This window comes from Mastigoproctus giganteus, chromosome 9 (genome assembly GCF_048544385.1).
Source record: "Mastigoproctus giganteus isolate SK-2022 chromosome 9, ASM4854438v1, whole genome shotgun sequence".
Taxonomy (NCBI): domain Eukaryota; kingdom Metazoa; phylum Arthropoda; class Arachnida; order Uropygi; family Thelyphonidae; genus Mastigoproctus; species Mastigoproctus giganteus.
Window position 1 is genome coordinate 195945084 of NC_143583.1, and position 25184 is coordinate 195970267.

The following is a 25184-nucleotide window of genomic DNA, read 5'->3' on the forward strand; positions in this document are numbered from 1 at the left end:
CGTACAGAGAACACAGAGTAAGATATCTTATCTTATTACTCTGTGGCTCAACGAATTAATCTTTAAATCATAAAGTATTTAAGGGCAAAGGCCTCATGCTACATATTAGTCTTTTCAAACCAGTACCAATTTTATTAGCAATGGGCATGCGCGTTAGCACTGTGGATTTTGATGGCCGCGTTAGTTTATAGGTCCAAAATTGGTGGCGCTGGGAGTAATTCAGCGAGTTGACACTGTATCTTACTACTCTGTGGTGTGGACAATACCGGAAAAACGGTGGTGGTCTAGATTTGCAGGTAGTAATAGTACGGTTTTGGGAGCATCAGCAATTAAGGCCACATTGTTCCGTGTATACTGTCTGCGCCACAGAGAAGTGTGATATCTGCCAACTCTGTTCGAAACGCTGTCATTTTCCACACATGTTTATGTACTATTATGTGGTGTGGAAGGATGTGATTGTGATAACCACATTGTAGCAATGGGCAAGATGGAGATGAGATGTACTTGCCGAAGTAGGCTGCTTTGAATTGACATAAGTTACCGATCCTGTAGGTACATTTTATTAGTTTCATTGTTGATACCTTTTTAATTTAATAGTTTACTCTGCTGTCTTTGCTATAGATATAGCGTTGCATTTTTTACTAGTTAAAACAGCATCACATTTTAATAAAGATATTTCAAATTTGATGCAGTTTCTCTCTATCTCCTTCTTGACTTTGGAGCAGCGTGGTGTTAGGAAAAAAAGCTACTACGGATAAAGGAACGATTGAGGTGGGAGAAGAGAGCGAGTGGTAATCAATGGGTACTCCTCTTGGACTAATTTTATTAGTGTAAATCCCCAGAGTTCATTGCTGAGGGTGTTTCTATCTTCTATATTTATTAATAATATTCATGAAAGCATAGGCGTAATGTATAAGTTTGGAGATGATACAAAGGCTGGCAGGGTGGTTAATGACAGTTAATTATTATTATTAGCTATGCCTGAGACTTATGCTGCACCAGCCAAAAAAAAAAAAAAAATTCAAAATTACCCTGAGAGAGAGAAAGAGAACAAGAGTCAGAAGTAGAAGGGGAATCACCAAGAAAGAAGAATGATGATATCCAGCTCAGGACCCTGGGTGTGCCATGCCCATACTCTCACCAGATATGAGCCCCTGGGGATGGTATGCCACTGCAATAAGGTGTAGAAAAATTAGGCCAATTAGCTGAGAATGGTTCAAGGTAGTTATGCCAGAATAACATACCACATATGTGGTACCACACTGAGGGTAGGTGGGGAGTGAAAATGACTCTGTGTAGACAGGCTGCCATTTCAACACATGTGGTTTTTTAAGTGATATGCTGGAATTTTGCCAGCATGGACAAGGTGCTGATTATCCTGTTGTAGAAGGCAATTGCTGGGCCACATCTTGAGTACTGAAATTATGTACACATTTGAAATTATTTGAAATTTGAGCACATATAATGAAATTATGAGGAGAACAAAAGAGTACTCTTACCAAGAAAGAGGAGTTCTGCAAATTGCAATATCTGGAAATTAGGCATCTGTGAGAAGATCTGACGTGTTAAAGGCTTTAAATGGATTGAGTAAGTAAGCTAAATATTGATAGCATTTTTTTCTCCTTCCAAGATAAAGGGGACATAAATTTTAATTGAGGAATGATGGTTACAGGATAGATGTGCAGAAATTTGCTGTCAGCCAAATGGCAGTTGGTTGTTGTAACAAACCTCCATCTGATATTATGTTGGGTAGTTTGAATGTGGGAACAATATTCCATGTGGGAACAATATTTGAGATGTGGGAACAATATTCCATGATAGGACGGATTTTCCATTTGTACAGAGTGAACAGGTCTTTGGAAGAAAAGTAATGTAAAGAGCAAAAGAGATACCCCAGTTTTTTTAGATGCAAAGGAATCAGTATTTGTAATGTGTGTATTCCAAGAGAGAGATTAGACATCAGGGTAATCCCCAATGGAGATATAGATCTTGCCTAGATATAGATCATACCTAGATAAAGATCTTATCTATAGATACAGAGATTAGATAGAGATATAGACCTTGCCTAGAAATTGGAGTATCATTGAAGATAAGTATAGAAGCAGAAGAATCCTTTTTGTGAGATATGACAGGACTGAATTTTGTAATGATTAAGGTCAACTAAGTTATCCTTGCCCCACAGGAGAATTACCTGGAGATCAGCATTTAAGCAATTGGTAGTGGATATTCGAGAAGTTCAAGTGGTTTGAGCAGGGCAAGGTTTTTCAAACTGGAAAGCAGATTGCAATGTGCCATCATCAGCAAAAACTATGGATAGGATTTCTGGTTAATGGAAGAAGGTCATTAATATACAAGAGGAAAGAGTGGGAGAAAGAACCTTGGGGAACACCAGCATTAGTGGAGAAGTTAGAAGACATAGAGGCATCTACCATCACCTGCAGTGAGTGGGCAAAGAGAAAACTAGACACTCAATTACAAAAAAAAAAAAAACAGTTGCCAAGCCATAAGAGGGAAACTATCCAGGTGACCTTTATGACAAACACAATCAAAAGCCTTTGAAATGTCAAGAACAGATGTTTGAGTTTCACCAAACTTTTCCTTTGAATTTGTCCATAGGTGGGTAACATAAGCCAGAATTACACCAGTGGATCGATACTGATGGAATCCATCCTAGCATTCATTGATTAGATGGAAGGTTTCTTGATAGTGTGAGTGGTGGTTAATTGATTTCTCCATTGGTTTAGAAAGAGTAGTAGTAAGTACAGTGGAATGATAATTGGTTGGGAGGGATTTATCACCCCTTTTATGAACTGGCTTAATATAAGGAAATTTCCAAGCAAAAGGAAAGCACCTTTGGAATAAGAAAGTGAAAAAAAAGGCAACACAGAACAGGAGTAAGTGCTGGAGCACAGGTTTTGAAAACAAGAGGAGAAATACCATCAGGATCTAGAGTTTTCTTAGCATCAAGATTGTTCAAAATTCTTATGACATCCTTTTGATGGAAGGCATTGAATAGAATGTAATGGAAATGGTGGGATGTGATTTACCAAAATCATCAATACACAAGTTGGAAGAAAAATAGGCGGCTAGCATGTCAACTTTATCTTCATCTGAAGTGGAAATAGAACCATCTGGTTTTGACAGAGATGGGCAAAACTTGCGGCCAATTGCTTCGTGAAGAGGCCAGAATACTCGACTACCATTTGGACAAGAAAGCAAGTTTTCTACCCTTAGCCATTTTGAAATCTATTTTGGAGTGATTAATAACTTCTGTACAATTGTAGTGAGCTTTTGTGTAGGCAGAAAATGAACCTGGAGATTTGGATACAAGCTAATTACAATATTGGTATTAGCAACGGCCACACGGTGCAAGGAAGCCTATGGCTTATAAAAGCCATAGGCTTCTATAAGCCAAAAAAAAAGAATAAAATAATAAGAAGAAATTAAAAATAAATAAATAATTAATAAAAGAAAAGAAAATAGACAACCTATGCATTTCCCTCCTCCTGTAAGCAACTATCCAGGTGACCTTTAAATTTCCCTAAACTGTCAACCTCTACCAGCCATGTAGGTAACTTATTTCAGTAATTTATAACTCGCTGGCTAAAATAAAAGTTCCTGCAATCCAGTCTAAACATCTCCCTCTGTAACTTGAAATTATGGCCCCTAGTTCTAGAATCATTTATAACCATGAAAATTTCATCCTCACTCATTTTACTTTTGCTTCTTAGAGCCTTAAACACCTCAATCAAGTTTCCTCTAAGGTGCCTAGTCTCCAAGCTCTGCAACCCACATATTCAAAGTTTTTCCTATTATGGACGCCCTTATGCTGATCTAACCAGGTGAGTTACCCATCTTTGTACCCTTTCAAGACACACAGTGTCTTTCTTTAGGTGTGGTGTAACAGTAGCCTTATACAATGGGATTATGACATCCTTATCTCTACTAGCAGTTGTTTGATAAATCATCAATAGGACACCATGGGCCTCGTTTGCAACCTGTTTACAATGCTCGGAGAACTTCATGTCTAACTGTATCGTAACACCCAAGGCCATTTCCTCCACTACTGGCTTCAGTTCAACTCCAAGTTATATAAGTTATTTTGGGATTACTATTCCCCATGTGTAATACTTTAAGCTTTGCTGGATTAAAGCATGGCTGCCATTTTTCTGACCATCCCTGAATATACAACATTCTTCTCTTGAATAGCCGTAGTAAATTTATTGGAAAACCAAGCTTTAAATAAAGGATGAGATTTTTAAGGTGGAGTGTGGAATAAGGTATTTCATCCCTACAAGAATAATTTCACTGACATGATCTGAGCAAAAGTTGATATCAGATTTGAAACAGTAATCTGATGAAGAAAGGAAATCTCACAGATTATTCCATTTTGCATTCTTGTAATGCCAAACAACATGAGATTGGAGGAGACTCACCAAGTTGTGATCTGAGGTGTCTAGAGGAACATTCACCATGAGCATGTACTTGGAAGAGTTGTTTGTGAGAAAAAGGTCAAGAATGTTAGCTGTGTGGTTAGAATTGTGGGTATTCTTGTCGGTAAATGAACAATTTGTGTGAGGTTATTAGTAATTGCAAAAGTTTCAGTATCTCTACCAGCTAGGTTCTTGTGACTAGAAAATGGAAGGCAGCTTTAATTGTGAATGTTAAAGCCAGAGGTGTATTCAACTCTAGCAGTAAGCTAGAGAATCTTGTAATAACTGAGAGTAAAGTGGAGGAGAAATTGTTGAAGATAAACACAAGAAAGGCACCTGGGGTGGATGGGATCTATCCAGTTATATTAAAGGAGGCAGCAAAGGAAGTAAGCAAACCCTTAGCCATAATTATGAGAGCTTCCTTGGACTCAGGGGAGGTACCCATAGACTGGAGATGTGCAAATGTGACCCCAATTCACAAAGGAGGATCAAAAGCTGACACAAGCAATTATAGACCTGTGAGTTTAACTTCTGTTCCAGGAAAATTAATGGAGGCACTAGTTAAAGAAGCACTGCAGGATCATTTAGACAAGACTTCAGTTATAGCTCGGACACAGAATGGTTTTGTTAAGGGGAAGTCTTGCCTGACCAATTTGATTGGATACTATGATGCAGTCACAAAGGAACTGGATGCAGGGAATAACTTTGATATTATATACTTGGATCTTAGAAAGGCTTTTGATACTGTTGCACATGGAAGACTGCTGCACAAATTGGAGCAGTGTAACATTGGAGGCAAATTGATGCTGTGGGTAAAGTTGTGGCTGAGGGGGAGAAGACAGAGAGTGGTAATCAGTGGACACTGCTCGTCGTGGACTAATGTTATTAGTGGAGTCCCTCAGGGCTCAGTGTTGGGTCCATTATTGTTTTCTGTATTCATAAATGATATTGATGATGGTATATCAAGCTTAATGTCGAAGTTTGCAGACGATACAAAGGTAGGCAGGGTTGTCAAGGACACTACTGACACTATGCTGCTGCAACAGGATCTGGTAAGGTTGAGCAGATGGGCTGAGAGGTGGCAAATGAAGTTTAACATTGACAAATGTAAAGTACTACACATGAGAAACAGCAACCCCAGAGCAACGTATCAACTCTGTGGTATTACACTGACAGTGGTAGAGAATGAAAGGGACCTGGGGGTGGTTGTGCAGGCAGATATGAAGTTCTCTGAGCAGTGCAGACGGGCTGCAAGAGTAGCTCATGGTGTATTGTCAATGATATACAAAGGGTACTAGGAAAGTTTTGCAATATGACGCAACAATGAATCACAGGAAGCTGCTTGTTGCTGCATGTTGAGACATGTTCATACGTGCATAGTAGCCGCCACGCCAAGTCGATGGGCTCAGTTATTCATTAGTAGTGAGAGTGTAAAGTGCTTGCGATGGCATCGTGGTCACGAAATGAGATAAGGACAGTTTTGCGGTATAATTTCGTGCGTGGTTTAACCATAAACCAGTGCTTAGAAGAAATGACTCTTGCACTAGATGATGATTGTCCACATCGTACACCGATATTCAGGTGGTATAGAGAATTCCAAAGGGGAAATTTCACTCTGGAGGATTCTGAGAGGCCGGGAAGGCCATGAATGTCAGTTATGGAGGAAAACGTTACTGCTGTGAGGAAAATGCTTGACGAAAACAGGCGAGTGACCTACCAACAGATAGAGGATACTTTGGGCCTAAATGCACCAGCAATTCGTTCGATTCTGCAAGATCATTTGCACGTGAAGAAATTTTGTTCTCTCTGGGTGCCGCATCAACTGACTGAAGAGCAGATGACACGACGTGTGACTTGGTGCCGGGAGATGTTAAAAAAGTTTGATAAGGGACAATCTCGGTATGTGAACAACATTGTGACAGGTGACGAGACTTGGCTGTACTATTATGATCTGCCGACCAATGCTCAAAACAAAGTTTGGGTCTTTGATGATGACGACACACCCGTAATTGTCAGAAAATCCCGATCTGTAAAGAAGAAAATGATAGCTGTATTTTTCAAATCGAGTGGAATTGTGGAACGTGTCGTTTTGGACACGCAGAAGACAGTCACAGCTAAGTGGTATACTGAACAATGATTGCCTAAAGTCATTGGATCTATGAAGAACCTGTGGCCAAAGTCAAGAATGGACACCTGGTACCTTCATCACGATAATGCTGCAGCTCACCGCGCCAAAGCTTGCACCGAATATTTGACCACGACAGGACTGAAACTTCTTGAGCACCCTCCCTACAGTCCAGACCTTGCTCCCTGCGACTTTGCACTGTTCCCGCATGTGAAAATGAAGCTAAAAGGGAGGCGGTTTTCCAGTGATGAGGACCTTCTACGGGCTTGGGACAACGAGTGTGCTTTACTCCCTAGTGAAACTTGGCAGAACTGGTTTAAAGATTGGTTTCGGAGGATGGAGAGGTGTATTGAATGTAGAGGAAATTACTTTGAAAAAATTAAATAAACAAAGCTGTATTGCAAAACTTTCCTAGTACCCTTTGTATAGGAATTTTTCTAGCAGGGATAAGGAGGTGATTATTCCCTTGTATAAGGCAATGGTCAGGCCACACTTAGAGTACTGTATACAGGCCTGGAGGCCTCATTTCAAGAAGGATGTAGAGCTGCTGGAACGAGTACAGAGAAGGGCAGCAAGATTAGTGAATGGAACAAAGGGGTGCTCTTACGAAGAAAGGCTTAAGATTTGCAAATTACAGTGTCTGGAGACTAGGCACCAGCGAGGTGATCTGATAGAGGTGTATAAAGCATTGAATGGTTTGAGCATGCTCAATGCTGATGGGATTCTTCCTCTCGCTAAGAATAATCACCTGAGAGGGCATAAATTCAAATTGAGGAAAGACAGATGTAGGATAGACGTGCAGAAATTTGCCTTTAGCCAGCGAGTGGTTGGTTGGTGGAACAGACTTAGCATTAGCATTAGCAGAGGCATATGATGCAAGAAAGCAAGCTTATTCAGCATCAGCCAAAAAAAAACAAAAAAAAAAAAAAAAAACCCACTCCCATTTCACCCCTCCGTTCGTTCGAAATACCTGTCCAGTTGAGCTTTAAATTTGTTTAGGCTATCAACTTCAACAACCAGTGATGGAAGTCGGTTCCACCAACCAACCACCCGCTGGCCAAAGGCAAATTTCCGCACATCTATCCGACATCCGTCCTTCCTCAATTTGAATTTATGCCCTCTGAGGTGATTATTCTGAGAAAGATGAAGAATCCCATTAGCATTGAGCATGCTCAAACCATTCAAAGCCTTATACACCTCTATCAGATCACCTCGCCGGTGCCTAGTCTCCAGACTCTGTAATTTGCAAAACTTAAGCCTTTCTTCGTAAGAGCAACCCTTTGTTCCATTTACTAATCTTGTTGCCCTTCTCTGTACCCGTTCTAGCAGCTCTACATCCTTCTTGAAATGAGGCCTCCAGACCTGTATACAGTACTCAAGATGTGGCCTTACCATTGCCTTATACAAGGGAATAATCACCTCCTTATCCCTGCTAGAAAAATTCCTGTATATCATTGACAAGACACCATGAGCTACTCTTGCAGCTAGTCTGCACTGCTCAGAGAACTTCATATCTGCCTGCACAATTACCCCCAGGTCCTTTTCATTCTCCACCACTGTCAGTGTAGTACCGCAGAGTTGATACGTTGCTCTGGGGTTACTGTTTCCCATATGCAGCACTTTACATTTGTCGATGTTAAACCTCATTTGCCACCTCTCAGCCCATCTGTTCAACCTGTCCAGATTCTGTTGCAGCAGCATAGCGTCAGTATTGCCCTTAACGACCCTGCCAACCTTTGTATCATCTGCAAACTTGGACATTAAACTTGATATCCCATCATCAATATCATTCATAAACACCGAAAACAACAACGGACCCAACACTGAACCTTGAGGAACTCCACTAATAACATTAGTCCACATTGAGCAGTGTCCATTGATTACCACTCTCTGTCTTCTGCCACTCAACCATCCCCTTATCCATAGCAGCAGTTTGCCTCCAATGCCACACTGCTCCAATTTGTGCAGCAGTCTTCCATGTGCAACAGTATCAAAAGCCTTTCTAAGATCCAAATATATAATATCAAAGTTATTCCCTGCATCCAGTTCTTTTGTGACTACATCATAGTATCCAATCAAATTGGTCAGGCAAGACCTGCCCTTAACAAAACCATGCTGCGTCTGAGCTATAACTGAATTCTTGTCTAGATGATCCTGCAGTGCTTCTTTAACCAGTGCCTCCATTAATTTACCTGGAACAGAAGTTAAACTAACAGGTCTATAGTTACTTGTGTCAGCCTTTGAACCTCCTTTGTGAATTGGGGTCACATTTGCACATCTCCAGTCCATAGGTACCTCCCCTGAGTCCAAGGAAGCTCTCATAATTATGGCTAAGGGTTTGCTTACTTCCTTTGCTGCCTCCTTTAATATAACTGGATAGATCCCATCCACCCCAGGTGCCTTTTTTATGTTTATCCCCAACAATCTCTCCTCCACTTTCCTCTCAGTTATTACAAAATCATCCAGCTCACTGCCAATGTTTACTTTACCTACATCATTCTCCTTCCTGAATAACTCCTCATGCGTGAATGTAGATGCAAAATACTCGTTTAGATTGTTAGCCACCTGAGCAGGATCCTCAACTGTTGAACCATCAATATCCAGTGGACCAATCTGATTCATCCCTTTCCTTTTCGAGTTCAAGTATGTAAAGAACTCTTTTCTGTTTTTCTTTGCATCCTTTGCCAAGGATTTTTCATAGTCTGCCTTTGCCTGCCTAATCTCCTTTGTGACTTGGTTACAGACCAACTTATATCTATCATAGGCTTCCATGTCACCCATTAATTTGTATGTATCCCATGCATTTTTCTTCTCTGCCACATGTCTCATTAGTTCATCTGACAACCATTTAGGCCTAAACCTTGAACAATATTTCTTAGTTGGTATGTAAAGCCTGGTAGCCTCCAAGATTAGTTCCTTGAATGCTTCCCATTTTGAGTTTGCTGTTGGTAACATCAGCAGTTGGTCCCACTGTATAGAATTTAAATACTGTCTCAGACCATCATAGTCGCCTTTACGAAAACAAAAACCCTTCCCTTTACCTCTGATGGTAGTTACCTCCTTGAGTAAATCCCACTTCAACACACTGTGATCACTGCCACCTAGTGGTTCATTTATCTGCAGGTTCTTAATGCATGAGGAATCACTACTGATAATCAGATCAAGAGTATTGCTCCCTCTCGTTGCCTCACGAACATGCTGATGTAGAAAACAATCATCCAATAAATCCACAAAAGCCTTGCTAGTGTGCGAGTGACCAACCCACAAATTCCAGTCAATATCTGGGAAATTAAAGTCCCCCATTATAAGACTCTCTGATTTACTGGCCCACTCTATTTCCCTGTACAATATCTTATTATACTCATCAGAGTCATTAGGCCTATAGCACACTCCTACTCTCAATTTTGATTTCCCTATGCTTATGTCACACCAAACTGACTCGACGCTGCCCTGTCCATCGATGTCGACTGGCTTCACTTCCTTGGACTTTATGTGTTTCTTAATTAATAGCATAACCCCTCCTCCCCTCCTGTCCTGTCTATCCTTTCTATACACATTGTATTCCCCAAATTCCAGTTCCGCATTACTTATATCTGTGTGACACCACGTCTCTGATATCCCAACAATATCTGCCTTTGATGTTTTGAGCAATACCTCAAATTCATCAAATTTATTTACCAAACTCCTAGCATTGGTGTACACGCAGGTATACATGCACCTGTTTCTATTCTTAGCTACCCTAACACAACCCATGTGTTTACTTGTACCGCAATGACTACCAGCAGTCTCTGAAATATCCTGCATCCTGTTTTTCAGACTTCTGCTCATTTCAATAGAAGCAGTGCAAGAATCACTTCCACCTCTGCCACTGGCTACTGTTAATCTATTAATCCTTGTATCCCCCCCAACTAGCAGTTTTCCGACCCACCTAACACTGCCTCGACAGCATCAGCAAAAATTCTTGCACCCTTTCTATTTAAGTGTATCCCATCCCTGTAGAAGCAATCTCTCCTGTTAACAAGTACAGTCCAGGCTGAAAAAAATTCTACCCGTTGAGCCTTGCACAATCCCTCCAGGGCCGAATTGATCGACAAGGCTCTCATCATATACTCCCTCCTATCGTGTCTGGGCAGAATTGCAGACACTTTCAAGTTCAACCCTAATTCACGGCTTTTTTTCAACAGTGACCTGTACTTGCTAAGTAATTCCGCCGGTCTCCTACTCTTAATATCATTAGTGCCAACGTGTACAACTATATCACCTTTTGTGCCCTTAAAAGATGATATCCGTTCTACAACGTCATCAACCTTTGCCCCTGGCAGACATACCCTGGTCCTATTCCACCTATCCTTGCCTCCATCCATCCCTTGTCGTGGAAGTTGATAGCCTAAATAAGTTTAAGGCTCAGCTGGACAGGTATTTTGAATGAACAGAGGAGTGAAGTGGGAGTGGTTTTTTTTTTTTTTTTGGCTGATGCTGCATAAGCTTGCTTTCTTGCATCAAATGCCTCTACTAATGCTAATGCTAAAGGATATTACCCCACTGTTAGGAAAGTTGGACTGGAGAAAGTCAATTTTCAAAGAGAGGAAGTTAAGAGTTCCAAGCGATTAGTGGAGTTGGGAGAATGATAGAAGTAGCAGATGAATTTGACAGAAGGTAGAGAGATTTTAAGCCAGAGAAGATTGAAGAGTTTATTACAAATTACTAAGTCTCTGACAGTGAATATCAGAATGGACATATCCATGAGTACCACCTTTTGAAACAAAAGGAATCATACAGTGAATAATTTGGATAAGTGAGATGAGCAATGATTGAATCAACCGATAACTGGAATTCTGTCAGAAAAAGTACATGGGGAGGTATTTTTGGGAAGTGGACATCACTGAGATTAGAACTGAGATCATGTATATTTGTGAAATGAATGAGGAAGTGTTTGGGAGTTTTAGATATTTTCGCAAATAAGTTGTTTGTTCTGTTAGTTTTACAATTCATGATGTAATCAATAAGAAAAGGTGGCAAGGACATGCTATATGAATTAATGAATGTGGCAAGAATATAACCAGCTACTTGACATAACACGGTGTCGACAAGGCCCCCCCCCCTTCCTCATACACACTACTTGGATTCCCTCCATTACTATCTGGCAGGGTAGAGGCTGCGAGATTATACACTAGCTGATCTGGAAGCCTCCTAGAGAGTTACCAATTGGGTTGATTCAGTGGATTATCTATTAACGCTGTTTTAGAACTGTCTCCTTGAAATGTAAGGAAGATTGGATCTCGCCATGATTCCATTATAACCTCAAAAAAACATCAATCATACTACATGATGGAAGAGATGGTAGATGGGGGACTAAACATGGGTTCCACCACTTCTTGCCTTCAATAAGCAAAGTGGTGGTATTGCACATATAGATGAGGTCATGTAACACCTAGTATTTCCTGGTGACAGTGGGGTGGCATTCCTCCTTGTGGTGTGGGCACTACACGTTGACCCCTGCTTACATTGGTTCGCACCTGGGTGGTCACCTTCAGTGTGCTAGGTGCCATATTTCAGTACTTGCACATGGGGTTTTATCCGGGTTACTACAGTTTCACTAATGTGAAGGTGCAAGCAGAGGATTTGGGTGTCAGACTCACTGGACTTTACAGGAATTAGGTCCACTTGACTTGAATTTCACATAAATATCAGTTCCATCAGTGTTTTAGACTCCCAGTTAGCATGCCCAGTGTGGCATAACAGAGAGTCTGTGGTATAACAGAGAGTCTGTCTGTGACAGCCTCAAGGACCAAAGTGCTCCTGATTATTGCCCCTGAACCATAAATGGAGAAATTATTATATATTATAAATTTCAGTAAATTTTGCAGAATAAATTGAATTATGATCTGTCAGCTTAGATTAGACTAATTTTGATGCAGCAAAACTGTCTTTTTGGCTTATTTATGTTAAGAAACAACTGAAATTATTGAGAATTATATCTAATACATATTTGTGAACTTATAAAAACAAAAGGTAAAGTGCCTGCCTGGCAACTCAAAGGTCGCTGATTCAAATCCTGCCTTGGGCTTGGATCAGAGTAGAAAATGCAAAAACTTTGTGAGGTGCATTATGGCCACAGAAGCTGATGCGCCAACAACTAACAAAAAAAAAAATAAATAAAAACAAAAAATCATTAGGTAGTAGGCAATATTAAAGTAGGTTTATTCAGCCTACAAATTAAAATTGTTCACCCAAACCAAAAGGTCCTTTTCATTCTGTTCAATGAAAAAGGGGGAACAAATCAACATCATATAGTGAGGATAGTGTTTGAGCAGGAGCCAAAAATGAAACCAGGAATCCATTATTTTCAGTGTCTTTATGAGACACACAAATATCACCATTTCTTTTCTTTTTTTTTTTTTCAGTACAGTCCTCTATCCTGGTAAAAGCACAAATGTATATGAAGGAACATAGTGGCTCTACACGGTGGATACTGAAGTTAACTGTTTGAGTGTCGAGAAGATGTGGCCACATGAAAACACACCATGGAAAATCAAAAAATGCATGCCATTAGCCAGCTGGATGTTGTGAGTTTTAAAACAAATAGCATTGGAGAAGGCAAGTTTTGGAAGGCAAATCATGATTTAAAATTTTGATGAGGGTCAAAAAATTGGATAAGATTGGCATTTCAGTTTTCCTCTTACAGTTTAATACAAGTGGAATAGCTCAGATATAATACAAGACAATAAAAATAATTATTATTTAACGAGCATTATATATCGGTGTGCAATGTGTTGAAAATACATTGGTTCGTTATCAGTAGAGGAATTAACGTAGTTTTGACCGTTACACAGCTGTTCAGTTCAGAATGGGATGATTAAAATACTTTGGAGGTTCACTATTCCCATGATTTTCTCTTTATGGGTAGAGCCCAATTAAAGTTCTTGCAGGCCCTAGGATTTATTTTGTAAGGCTTTTGATAGATGCATTTTTGTGAGTGATTAAAATTATTTTTAATAATTATTTAATAAAATAATTATGTGAGTGATTAAAATTATTTTTAATAATTTTTTTTTTTTTTTTTGGATAGCAAAGCGGTATCAGCATAACAGCTGGTTTGATCACTGTGCTGATTTAATGTTCTTATCTTTTGTGTTTATGAATTAAAAATGTTTAATTTCGTGGTGACAGTTTAATACTATTACATGCTCATGTTTTTATACCAATCATTTACATTGCTCTTTTACAATGATTTACAGTTCTCTCGCATTGGCAGGTTGATTGGTGTTTCTGTTAGATTAGTGATGCATTTGATTTGTTTAATGTTTGAATTACAGTGATTCCTTGGCCATTGTTGGCATTCTGGCGAGATGGGACACAGTTACTGTTCGTAACATGTTGTGGTTACTTTCTTGTCTTTTATAGTGATATTTCACATAATTTGGACCTTGTGCTACCAAGGTGACAATACAAAATTTTAATTAATTGACATTTTTGTAAATTTATATTATTTGGTATTTTTATTAATTGGCATTCTTTCTAAAATCATTTTAAGATCACGTTTCTTCTACAACACCCTTTATCTTGATTTATTCCCCTCCTTTTGTTTGTTGTTATAGTTACTCATTGGTTTAGTTATTCATCATTTACTTGGTTTGCCCTACTACTGTTGTATTCTTACTTTATATTTTAATTGTATATATAGCGAGAGGAGAAATTGATATCGAATGATTGACAGTCGGTTATTGAATTAATTGATTGTGAAAATCATTCAATTATGCCCATCACTGACACTGACAGGATCATTCCCCCACCTTCCTGTCTTGTCTGTCCTATCTGCACACATTTGTGATAATCATAATTAAATTCTGTATTTCCTCCATATTATAATGATACTATTTTTCTGTTGTACCTGTAATGTCAGAATTTGATGACAAATAATACTTCAAATTTATTTAGCATGCTCCCAATATTAGTGTACAAGCAAGTGAACATATGCTTTTTGGTGTTTTAATTCACTTTACACAGCAAACAATTTCTGGTCTCATATGGACCTCAACTGGTATTATGATTTCCCTCCATATTTTCAGGCTACTACAGTGGTTTTTGCCTGTCAGTCCCCTATACAAACTACAGGCAAATAATACACCAAAAGATACATTCCCAATGGCAGGATTCGTGGAATAGACAGACTGGGAATAAACTATATCGTATAAAGCCTGTAATTGAACCGTGGCAGTCTAGTCTGTGCAGGAATCGTAAGGAGGAAGTTGTTCTTGCCCGTACCTGCATAGGACATAGTCATCTGACTCATTCGTTTTTGCTGAGGGCTGTTGACCCTCCTATGTGTGAGTCATGTGGCACAATTTTAACAATCAGACACATTTTAGTTGACTGTCCAGATTTTAGCAATATCCGTTTTACTGCTTTTAATCATCTGACTGAGCCATATACACTCAGTCAGATTTTATCCGACAATGACAATGTGTCTGCTGTTTTTAGCTTTTTAAAATCAATAAACATTTTTGCTTGTATATAAAATTTACATTTTTCTTTTATACCTTTTATACATTTGTTATACATTTTGACATAGACCTAATTAATTAGGTCACTTATAGTTTAAAATTTTTTATATATGACCTGGTCTTGGCGCATTATAGCCTTAGTAGCTAATGCGCCAATAAAATCAAAACCAAACCAAAACAGTGGTTTTCAACAGGGGTGCCACGTAATTTGGGTTTAAGTTACTTAAACTTATTATTATTTTTAAATTTATATGTTTATTTCATTATAGAAAGGTGTACGGTATCTTTTTAATTTTGTGGTGATCTACAATTGATGTTTACTTAGTACCTCTATATGAAGAATAAAATTATATACTGTATATATATAATTTGTATTATGTGCACTGCACTGGAGTGCTAGTCTGTCTGTTCTCTATTTTTATTTTTCGCTGCATAAGGACCACTATTCAAATCCTCTGCATTGGCGGTTCGATTGGGGGATCGGGTGGCGGACTGGTCCTTCGATTGGTTCTTTTGCGGCGATTTGTCTAGCGATTGAAATGCAGCGATTCTCTGACCATTATTGACCTTGTGGTCCTCGTTGATATGGGGCATAATGGTCAATCTATTTTTGTTATATTGGTTTTATTTTATTGTAGTCAGTTTAGTCTCTATTTGTGATATTTCACGTAATTCGGAACTGGCACCTTACGAGGAGGGGACGCCGCTAAATTCTTATGTAATTGGCTCTAAATTTTAAAATTGATTTATTATTTTGAATTGGATTTTCTAAATTATTTGGAGATTTTCTGCTACAATTTTTAGTCTCACCTTTTCTTCTTCTTCCCTGTTGATTAATCATTGTTTAATTTATTATTTTTCGCTCAACAGTTTTGCCATGCTACTGGCATTAATTTTGATTTAATATTTAATATCAGTTATATACTGTACACACACACACACACACACACACACACACACACACACACACACACACACACACACACACACACACAGAGAATCGGATCTAACAGGCAGAAAATTGAGTAGAGGTGCTGTAAAATAAAAAAATTACTTAGGGGTGCCGTTATTAAAAAAAAAAAGGTTGAAACCACTGGGCTACTATATGTCCAGTGGAAGCAGTGCAAGAATCAGTTTCTTTTACTATTAAACTATTATATGTATGCCCCTTTCATCAAACAAGCATTTTTACTGATCCATGTAGCACTGCCTCATGGCAAATCAATAAATATTCTGGCACCTGTACTATTTAGTGTATCCCGTTCCTGTAAAAATAGGCCTGTTTATGAACTAGAATTGGCAATGCTGAGGAAAATTTTACCCTGTGAGCCATGCACAGTCTTTCCAGAGCCAAAGTGATTGACAAGGCTCTCATCATGAACTCTCTCCTGTTATGATGGCAAAATCCCAGACACTTTCAAATTCATCCCTAATTTGTGGCTTTTTTTTCTTGAAGCCTCAGAATGCCTATGCTTAACATCATTAGTGTCAGAAAAAAAAAAAATTCTCATTTCACTTATCCATTTGTTCTAAAAGTTTGTCCAGTTCTTCCTTGACTCTATTGAAGCTGTCATCTGTTGTTGCTGTTGGGGTGGAAGTTGATAGCTTAAATAGATTCAAGAAAGAATTGGATAAACTTTTGGAGCAAATGGATAGGTGAAATGGGATATTTTTTTTTTGGCTGATGCTGTATAAGCTTGTTTTTTTGCATCATATGCATCACCATTTCTGCCATTAAAAAAATAATTGTTTTAGAGCATCACTAACTTTTGCCCTAGCAGACATACTCTGGTCCTATTATATAAATCAGAGGTTCCCAAACTTTCTCGGTTCACAGCCCCCTTAGTGTCCCAGTAATTTTTTCATGGCACCCCTAGGTCAAAAGAAATAACCTAAAATAGTGGTTTTCGACCTTTTAATGTATACTTATATAATAATTTTATTCTTTCTATAGAGGTACTAAATAAAGCTCAATTATAGATCACCACAAAATTAAAAAGATACGGTACAATCGATACCATACACCTTTTTATAATGAAATAACTGTATAAATTAAAAAAAATAATAATAATAACTTAAACTGAAATTACATGGCACCCCAAGAATGTTGTTGCGGTTCCCAGGTTGAAAACCACTGATATAACTGGTCAGGACAGCTGAAGCCAGTGTCAGCATATCCTATGCCTCAGATCAGGGAGCATGATATACTTGCAAGATGGGGGTGTTCCTAAGAGGTTTCCCCCTCAGGAACAAATTAGGGGGACAGACAGGACAAGAAGAATATAGAAAGAACAGACAGGATGGGGAGAGGTTGGTTTATGCTCTTAGTAGAGAAGCATAATTAAATCTAGTGCATCCAGTTGGCATGGATGGCTAGTGCAACGTTGAGTCAGTTTAGCGTGCCATAGGCACTAGGAAAACAGAAATGACTGTAGAAGTGTGTTATAGGCCTAATGGTGGTAATGAGTATAACTACTTACACAAAGAAATGGAGTGGGCTAGTAAATCAGAATGTCTTATAATAGGAGATTTTAACTTTCCAGATATTGACTGAAACTTGTGGGTTGGTCAGTCACATTGGCAAGACTTTTGTGGATTTATTGGATGACTGATTTCTACAGCAGTATGGATGACTGATTTCTACAGATTAAGCAAGATCAGTTCTGATGGCCTTCTTCCTCTTGCTTGGCATCAAAGCATCTTGTCACCAGTCCACCCTTCCCCATCTCTTCCATCATGCAGTATGATTGATGTCTTTTTGAGGCTATGATGAACACCATGACAAGATCCAAGCTTCTTACATTTCGAGGGTAGAACTCTAAAACGGTGTTTCCAGGCCAGCCGGCCGCTAGTTAGTACACCGGACCAAACCTGTTGGTAACTCTCTAGGAGGCTTCTGGATCAGCTAGTGTATAATCTTACTACCTCTACTCTGCCAGATAGTGACTGGAGGGAGTCTGAGTAGTGTGTATGCAGAGGGCATTGTCGAGGCCACGTTATGTCAAGGATCTGGGTATATTCTTACCGTGCGTATGCCATATCCAAAAATTTCATTACTTCATACAGCATGTCCCTCCCCACTTTTTGTTACTATTTAATACACCATGAAATGTCAAACTAATAGAGCAAATTTATCTGCGAAAAGATCTAAACCCCCCAAACACTTCCTAGTTCACTTTTTCATTTCACAAATATACGTAGTCTCAGTTCTAATCTCAATGATATCCATTTCCACTTAAAGTCTGCCAAACCCTATGTACTTTTTCTTAGAGAATCTCAGTTATTGGTTGATTCAACTACAGCTCATCTCAGTTGCCCAAATTATTCGCTGTATGATTCCTTTTGCCTCAAAGGTGGTACTTGTGCATATATCCGTTCTGATATTCCCTGTCAGAGACTTGGTAATTTGGAATCTCCTTTTTTTGATTTTCTCAGGCTTAAAATCCCTCTACCTCATTCTGTCAAATTCATCTGTTCTCTACTGTTCTCCCAACTGCACTAATCATTTGGAACTGTTTGACTTTCTCCAGTCCAACTTTCCTAACAGTGAGGTAATTTTCCTTGGCGATTTTAATGTTCACAACTCCAGCTGGCTTCCATTTTCAAGTCACACACAGATTATTCATTTACTTACCAGAATACCAGCAAATCCTAACCATACAGCCAACATGCTTGATCTTTTTCTCACAAACAACCCTTTTAAGTACACAGGCGAAGTGAATGATCCTTTAGGAATCTCAAATCACAACTTGGTGATTGTCTCTTCTCCAATGGAGCCTTTATCTCATGTCTATTCCCAAATTACCAAGTTCCTAGTGTTGTTTGGCATTACAAGAATGCAAAATGGGATGACCTGCAATATTTCTTTTCTTTGGTCAGATTACTGTTTCAAAACTTCTGATGTCAATGTTAGTTCAGATCGTGTCAGTGAAATTATTCTTGTAGGAATGGAATTCTTTATTCCACACACTCCACTTTAAAATCTCGTCCTTTATCTAAACCTTGGTTTTCCAATAAATGTGCTAAGGATGTTCAAGAGAAGAATGTTGCATTTGGCTTGCTTCCAATTCTCCAGTTTCATTTTCTGCCTACACCAAAGCTCGCAACAATTGTAAAGCAGTTATTATCAGTCCAAACTAGATTTTGAACAGGCTAAGAGTAGAAAACTTGCTTCTTGCCCTAATGGTAGCCGAGCATTCTGATCTCTTGCCAAAGCTATTGGCCGCAACTTTTGCCCATCTCTGCTCCCACCTCTGTGAAAACCAGATGGTTCTATTTTCACTTCAGCCAAACTACCTAGAAACCTTCCATCTGATCAACGATCACCAGTATGCATTCAGTCAGTGTTGATCCACTGGTGATATTCTGGCTTATGTTACTCATTCATGGACTAATTCAATGGAAAGGTTCGGTGAAACACAAGTAGTTGCTCTTGATATCTCAAAGGCCTTCAGTTGTGTTTGGCATAAAGGTCTTCTAAACAAGATTCCATCTTATGGTTTGGCAACTGTTTTTTGTAATTGGTTATCCAGTTTTCTCTCTAATTGGTCACTGAAGGTGATTGTAGATGGCTCTCTGTCTTCTAACTTCTCCACTAACACTGGTGTCCCCCAAGGTTTGGTTCTTTCCTCCACTCTTTTCCTCTTGTATATTAATGACCTTCTTCCATTGACTGCAAATCCTATCCATAGTTTTGCCGATAATAACACATTGCATTCCACTTTCCAGTTTGAGAAACCTCGCCCTGCTCAATCACCTTCAACTTCTCGAATATCGGCTACCAATTCCTTAAATGCCGATTTCCAGTGGGGCAATGACAAATTAGTTGATTTCAATTCTTCTAAAACTCAGTCCTGTCTTATAGGTGGTAGATGACTCTCAACAATCGGTGCAATACCACCACTTTGCTTATTGGAGGCTTGAAGTGGTGAAACCCATCTTTAGTCTTTAGAGCAAAGTTTCCGGCATTCTCCCCCCCCCCCCATACTTCTCTTTCAACCCATGCATGGTACTAAGTACTATAGGTTTTGATACCTTTCGTGTTTGGGGGTTTCATAAAAAAATATATATATATATTATTCATTATCATTATTAGCCATATGGTGCAGAAGTGCTTAGACTTTTGCTGCACCACGTAAAAAAAAAGTTTCTGATTTACCGAGAGAGAGAGAGAGAGAGAGAGAGAGAGAGAGAGAGAATGAATATCACCAAGAAAGAGAAGAATGATGTTATCCAGCTCAGGACCCTGGGTATGCCAAGCCCATACTTACCAGATGTGAGCTCCTGGGGTAATCTAGCAAAAACGATTCTTCTGCTCCTATGCCTATCTTTGGTGACACTCCAATTTATAGGCAAGATTATATATCTCTTTTGGGGATTATGACTTCTTATCTCTCTTGGCACAAGCATATTACAAATATTGCTTTCTCTGTATCTTGAAAACTTGGTTTTTTCTTTCGCTCTCGGTGTTACTTTTCTTCCAAACAGCTGTTCACTCTGTACGAATCGCAAATCTGCCCTACCATGGAATATTGTTCCTGCATATGGGGGCAGTGCCCCCAAAACCTCTCAGGCTTCTAGATTCCATTCGGAAGAAGGCAATTAGGTTAATTAATGACATGTCTCTAACAAACTCTCTCCACAGATACTCTGTCTTATAGACATTCTGTTTCTGCTGCATGTCTTTTCTACAGATACTTCCACGGCCACTATTCTTCTGAATTCGCTTCTGTAATTCCCATTCTCTCTTTCTAAACAGTCCGAACATGTGCCGCCACCAACCAACATCCATTTACTGTCCGACTTCAAACTCACAGAACCAACTTTTCATCTTCCTCGTTTATTCATTCAACTGCCGTTTTCTGGAACAACCTTCTTTCATTTCCTGAAAATTACAATCTACAGAAGTTAGTCTAATGTCAACAAATATCTTCTTTCATCTTCTCAAACTCCAACCCAATCATGGTGCTGAATACTATAGGTTCTAATACTTCTCGTGTTTGGAGCTTTCATGAAAAAAAAAAAAAACCTCACCCTGCTTGCTTAGATTCCATCCCAGTCCCTTTTTCTGATTATAAACCAATCATACGACAGATATGTACCGAGATGTGGTCTGAAATGTGGCCTAACCAGAGAGGTAACAATCTTCTTGAAATAAAACAGAATCCACAGCTGTGGAGATCCAGTTTCCGTTTAAACAGACGTGAAGAGTTGTGAAGAATTGGCCACACGCATCTAACACATCTATTCTTACTGCTACAATAAGATTCTCCACTTTACTTGCATTGTAGCTCCATATTTACCTTGAAGCATGTTATCACTGAGTGTGCACATTACCATTCAGCTAGAATCGCATGTTTCAGATAGTTACTAAACTTGGTGTATACTTGCGTGTACACCAATGCTATTAGTTACTTGTTAACAGGAGAGATTGCTTCTACAGGGATGGGATACACTTAAATAGAAAGGGTGCAAGAATATTTGCTGATGCTATCGAGGCAGTGTTAGGTGGGTCGGAAAACTGCTAGCTTGGGGGAAGACAACGACTAATAGATTAACAGTAGCCACTGGCAGAGGTGAAAGAGATTCTTGCACTGCTTCTATTGGAATGAGCAGAAGCCTGAAAAACAAGATGCAGGATATTCAGAGACTGCTGGAAGTCATTGCGGTACAAGTAAACACATGGGTTGTGTTAGGGTAGCTAAGAATAGAAACAGGTGCATGTATTCTTGCATGTACACCAATGCTAGGAGTTAAGTAAATAAATTTGATGAATTTGAGGTATTGCTCAAAACATCAAAGGCAGATATTGTTGGGTTATCAGAGACGTGGTGTCACACAGATATAAGGAATGCAGAACTGGAATTTGGGGAGTACAATGTCTACAGAAAGGATAGACAAGATAGGAAGGGAGGAGGGGTTATGCTATTAGTTAAGAAACACATTAAATCCAAGGAAGTGAAGCCAGTCAACATCGATGGACAGGGCAGTGTCGATTCAGTTTGGTGTGACATAAGCATGCGATTGTTTTTACTTTAAGCATGGGTAAATCAAAATTGAGAGTAGGAGTGTGCTATAGGCCTAATGACTCTGATGAGTATAATAAGATACTGTACAGGGAAATAGTGGGCCAGTAAATCAGAGAGTCTTATAATGGGGGATTTTAATTTCCCAGATATTGACTGGAATTTGTGGGTTGGTCACTCACACACTAGCAAGGCTTTTGTGGATTTATTGGATGATTGTTTTCTACACCAGCATGTTCGGGAGGCAACTAGAGGGAGTAATACTCTTGATCTGATTATCAGTAGTGATTCTTCATGCATTAAGAAACTGCAGATAAAGGAACCACTAGGTGGCAGTGATCACAGTGTGCTGAAGTGGGATTTACTCAAGGAGGTAACTACCATCAGAGGTAAAGGGAAGGGTTTTTGCTTTCGTAAAGGTGACTGATGGTCTGAGACAGTATTTAAATTCTATACAGTGGGATCAACTGCTGATGTTACCAACAGCAAACTCAAAATGGGAAGCATTCAAGGAACTAATCTTGGAAGCTACCAGGCTTTGCATACCAACCAAGGAATATTGTTCAAGGTTCAGGCCTAAATGGTTGTCAGATGAACTAATGAGACATATGGCAGAGAAGAAAAATGCATGGGATACATACAAATTAATGGGTGACACGGAAGCCTATGATAGATATAAGTTGGTCTGTAACCAAGTCACAAAGGAGATTAGGCAGGCAAAGGCAGATTATGAGAAATCCTTGGCAAAGGATGCAAAGAAAAACAGAAAAGAGTTCTTTACCTATTTAAACTCAAGAAGGAAGGGGATGAATCAGATTGGTCCACTGGATGTTGATGGTTCAACAGTTGAGGATCCAGCTCAGGTGGCTAACAATCTAAACGAGTATTTTGCATATACATTCACACAGGAGTTATTCAGGAAGGGGAATGTCGTAGGTGAAGTAAACATTGGCAGTGAGCTAGATGATTTTCTAATAACTGAGAGGAAAGTGGAGGAGAAATTGTTGAGGATAAACATAAAAAAGGCACCCGGGGTGGATGGGATCTATCCAGTTATATTAAAGGAGACAGCAAAGGAAGTAAGCAAACCCCTAGCCATAATTATGAGAGCTTCTTTGGACTCAGGGGAGGTACCCATAGACTGGAGATGTGCAGATGTAACCCCAATTCACAAAGGAGGATCAAAGGCTGACACAAGTAATTATAGACCTGTTAGTTTAACTTCGGTTCCAGGAAAATTAATGGAAGCACTGGTTAAAGAAGCACTGCAGGATCATCTAGACAAGAATTCAGTTATAGCTCAGACACAGCATGGTTTTGTTAAGGGCAGGTCTTGTCTGACCAATTTGATTGGATACTATGATGTAGTCACAAAAGAACTGGATGCAGGGAATAACTTTGATATGATATATTTGAATCTTAGAAAGGCTTTTGATACTGTTGCGCATGGAAGACTGCTGCACAAATTGGAGCAGTGTGGCATTGGAGGCAAATTGCTGCTATGGATAAAGGGATGGTTGAGTGGCAGAAGACAGAGAGAGTGGTAATCAACGGACACTGCTCAATGTGGACTAATGTTATTAGTGGAGTTCCTCAGGGTTCGGTGTTGGGTCCATTGTTGTTTTCTGTATTTATAAATGATATTGATGATGGTTTATCAAGCTTAATGTCCAAGTTTGCAGACGATACAAAGGTTGGCAGGGTTGTTAAGGACACTACTGATACTATTCTGCTGCAACAGGATCTGGAAAGGTTGAGCAGATGGGCTGAGAGGTGGCAAATGAAGTTTAACATTGACAAATGTAAAGTACTACATATGGGAAACAGTAACCCCAGATCAACGTATCAACTCTGTGGTACTACGCTGACAGTGGTCGAGAATGAAAAGGACCTGGGGGTAATTGTGCAGCAGATATGAAGTTCTCTGAGCAGTGCAGATGAGCTGCAAGAGTAGCTCATGGTGTCTTGTCAATGATATACAGGAATTTTTCTAGCAGGGATAGGGATGTGATTATTCCCTTGTATAAGGTATTGGTCAGGCCACACCTTGAGTACTGTATACAGGTCTGGAGGCCTCATTTCAAGAAGGATGTGGAGCTGCTGGAACGAGTACAGAGAAGGGCAACAAGATTAGTGAATGGAACAAAGGGTTGCTCTTACGAAGAAAGGCTTAAGTTTTGCAAATTACAGAGTCTGGAGACTAGGCATCGGCGAGGTGATCTGATAGAGGTGTATAAAGCTTTGAATGGCTTGAGCATGCCCAATGCTGATGGGATTCTTCCTCTTGCTCAGAATAATCACCTGAGAGGGCATAAATTCAAATTGAGGAAGGATGGATGTCAGATAGATGTGCGGAAATTTGCCTTTAGCCAGCGGGCAGTTGGTTTGTGGAATAGACTTCCATCACTTGTTGAAGTTGATAGCCTAAACAAATTTAAGGCTCAGCTGGACAGGTATTTCGAACGAATGGAGGGGTGAAATGGGAGTAGTGGTTGTGTTTTTTTTTTTTTTTTTTTTTTGGCTGATGCTGAATAAGCTTGCTTTCTTGCATCATATGCCTCTACTAATGCTAATGCTAACTTACAAAAACCTCTGCAACTAACGCATATCGTTGGAAATGATAATAATTTATCAGAACATTTTTACCTACCTTAAAATGATCAACGTGTACAGTCACTTCTAGACCAATTTCCTTTCATGTACTGATAAAAATTCCGAAGTAGCCCTTGTGCCATTAAATTCCACTTCAACAACAACTTCCTCTTTCTTGGACTCTACGTTTTTAAGGCTTTGAATGCATTCAGCATACTAAGTTCTGATGACATTCTTCCTCTTGCTCAAACTACATAGGCATAAATTTAAATTGAAGGGAAGTATAGATGTGCAGAGGTTTGCCTTCAGCCAGTGCGTGGTTGACTTGTTGGAACAGACTTGCATCTGGTGTTGTGGAGGTGGTCAGTTTGAATAAATTCAAGGAAGAACTAGAGAAATTATTAGAGGGGATAGATGGATTGACAAGTGATGTTTTTTTTTTTTTGCTGATGCTCTATAACCAGTGTTCCCAACCTATGGGTCATGACTCCCAAGGGGGCTTTGA

The 25184-nt window shown here is 39.3% G+C and overlaps 1 protein-coding gene across 1 annotated transcript in view; it reads left to right on the forward strand.

Moving 5' to 3' along the window:
- Positions 1-222: 222 nt before the first annotated feature.
- Positions 223-25184, forward strand: part of LOC150081003 (threonylcarbamoyladenosine tRNA methylthiotransferase) — a 176502-nt gene continuing 151540 nt past the window's right edge. Inside the window, exon 1 of the mRNA XM_090381918.1 lies at positions 223-548. The gene's annotated coding sequence lies outside the window, so the exon portion shown is untranslated. The remainder of the gene's footprint in view (positions 549-25184) is intronic.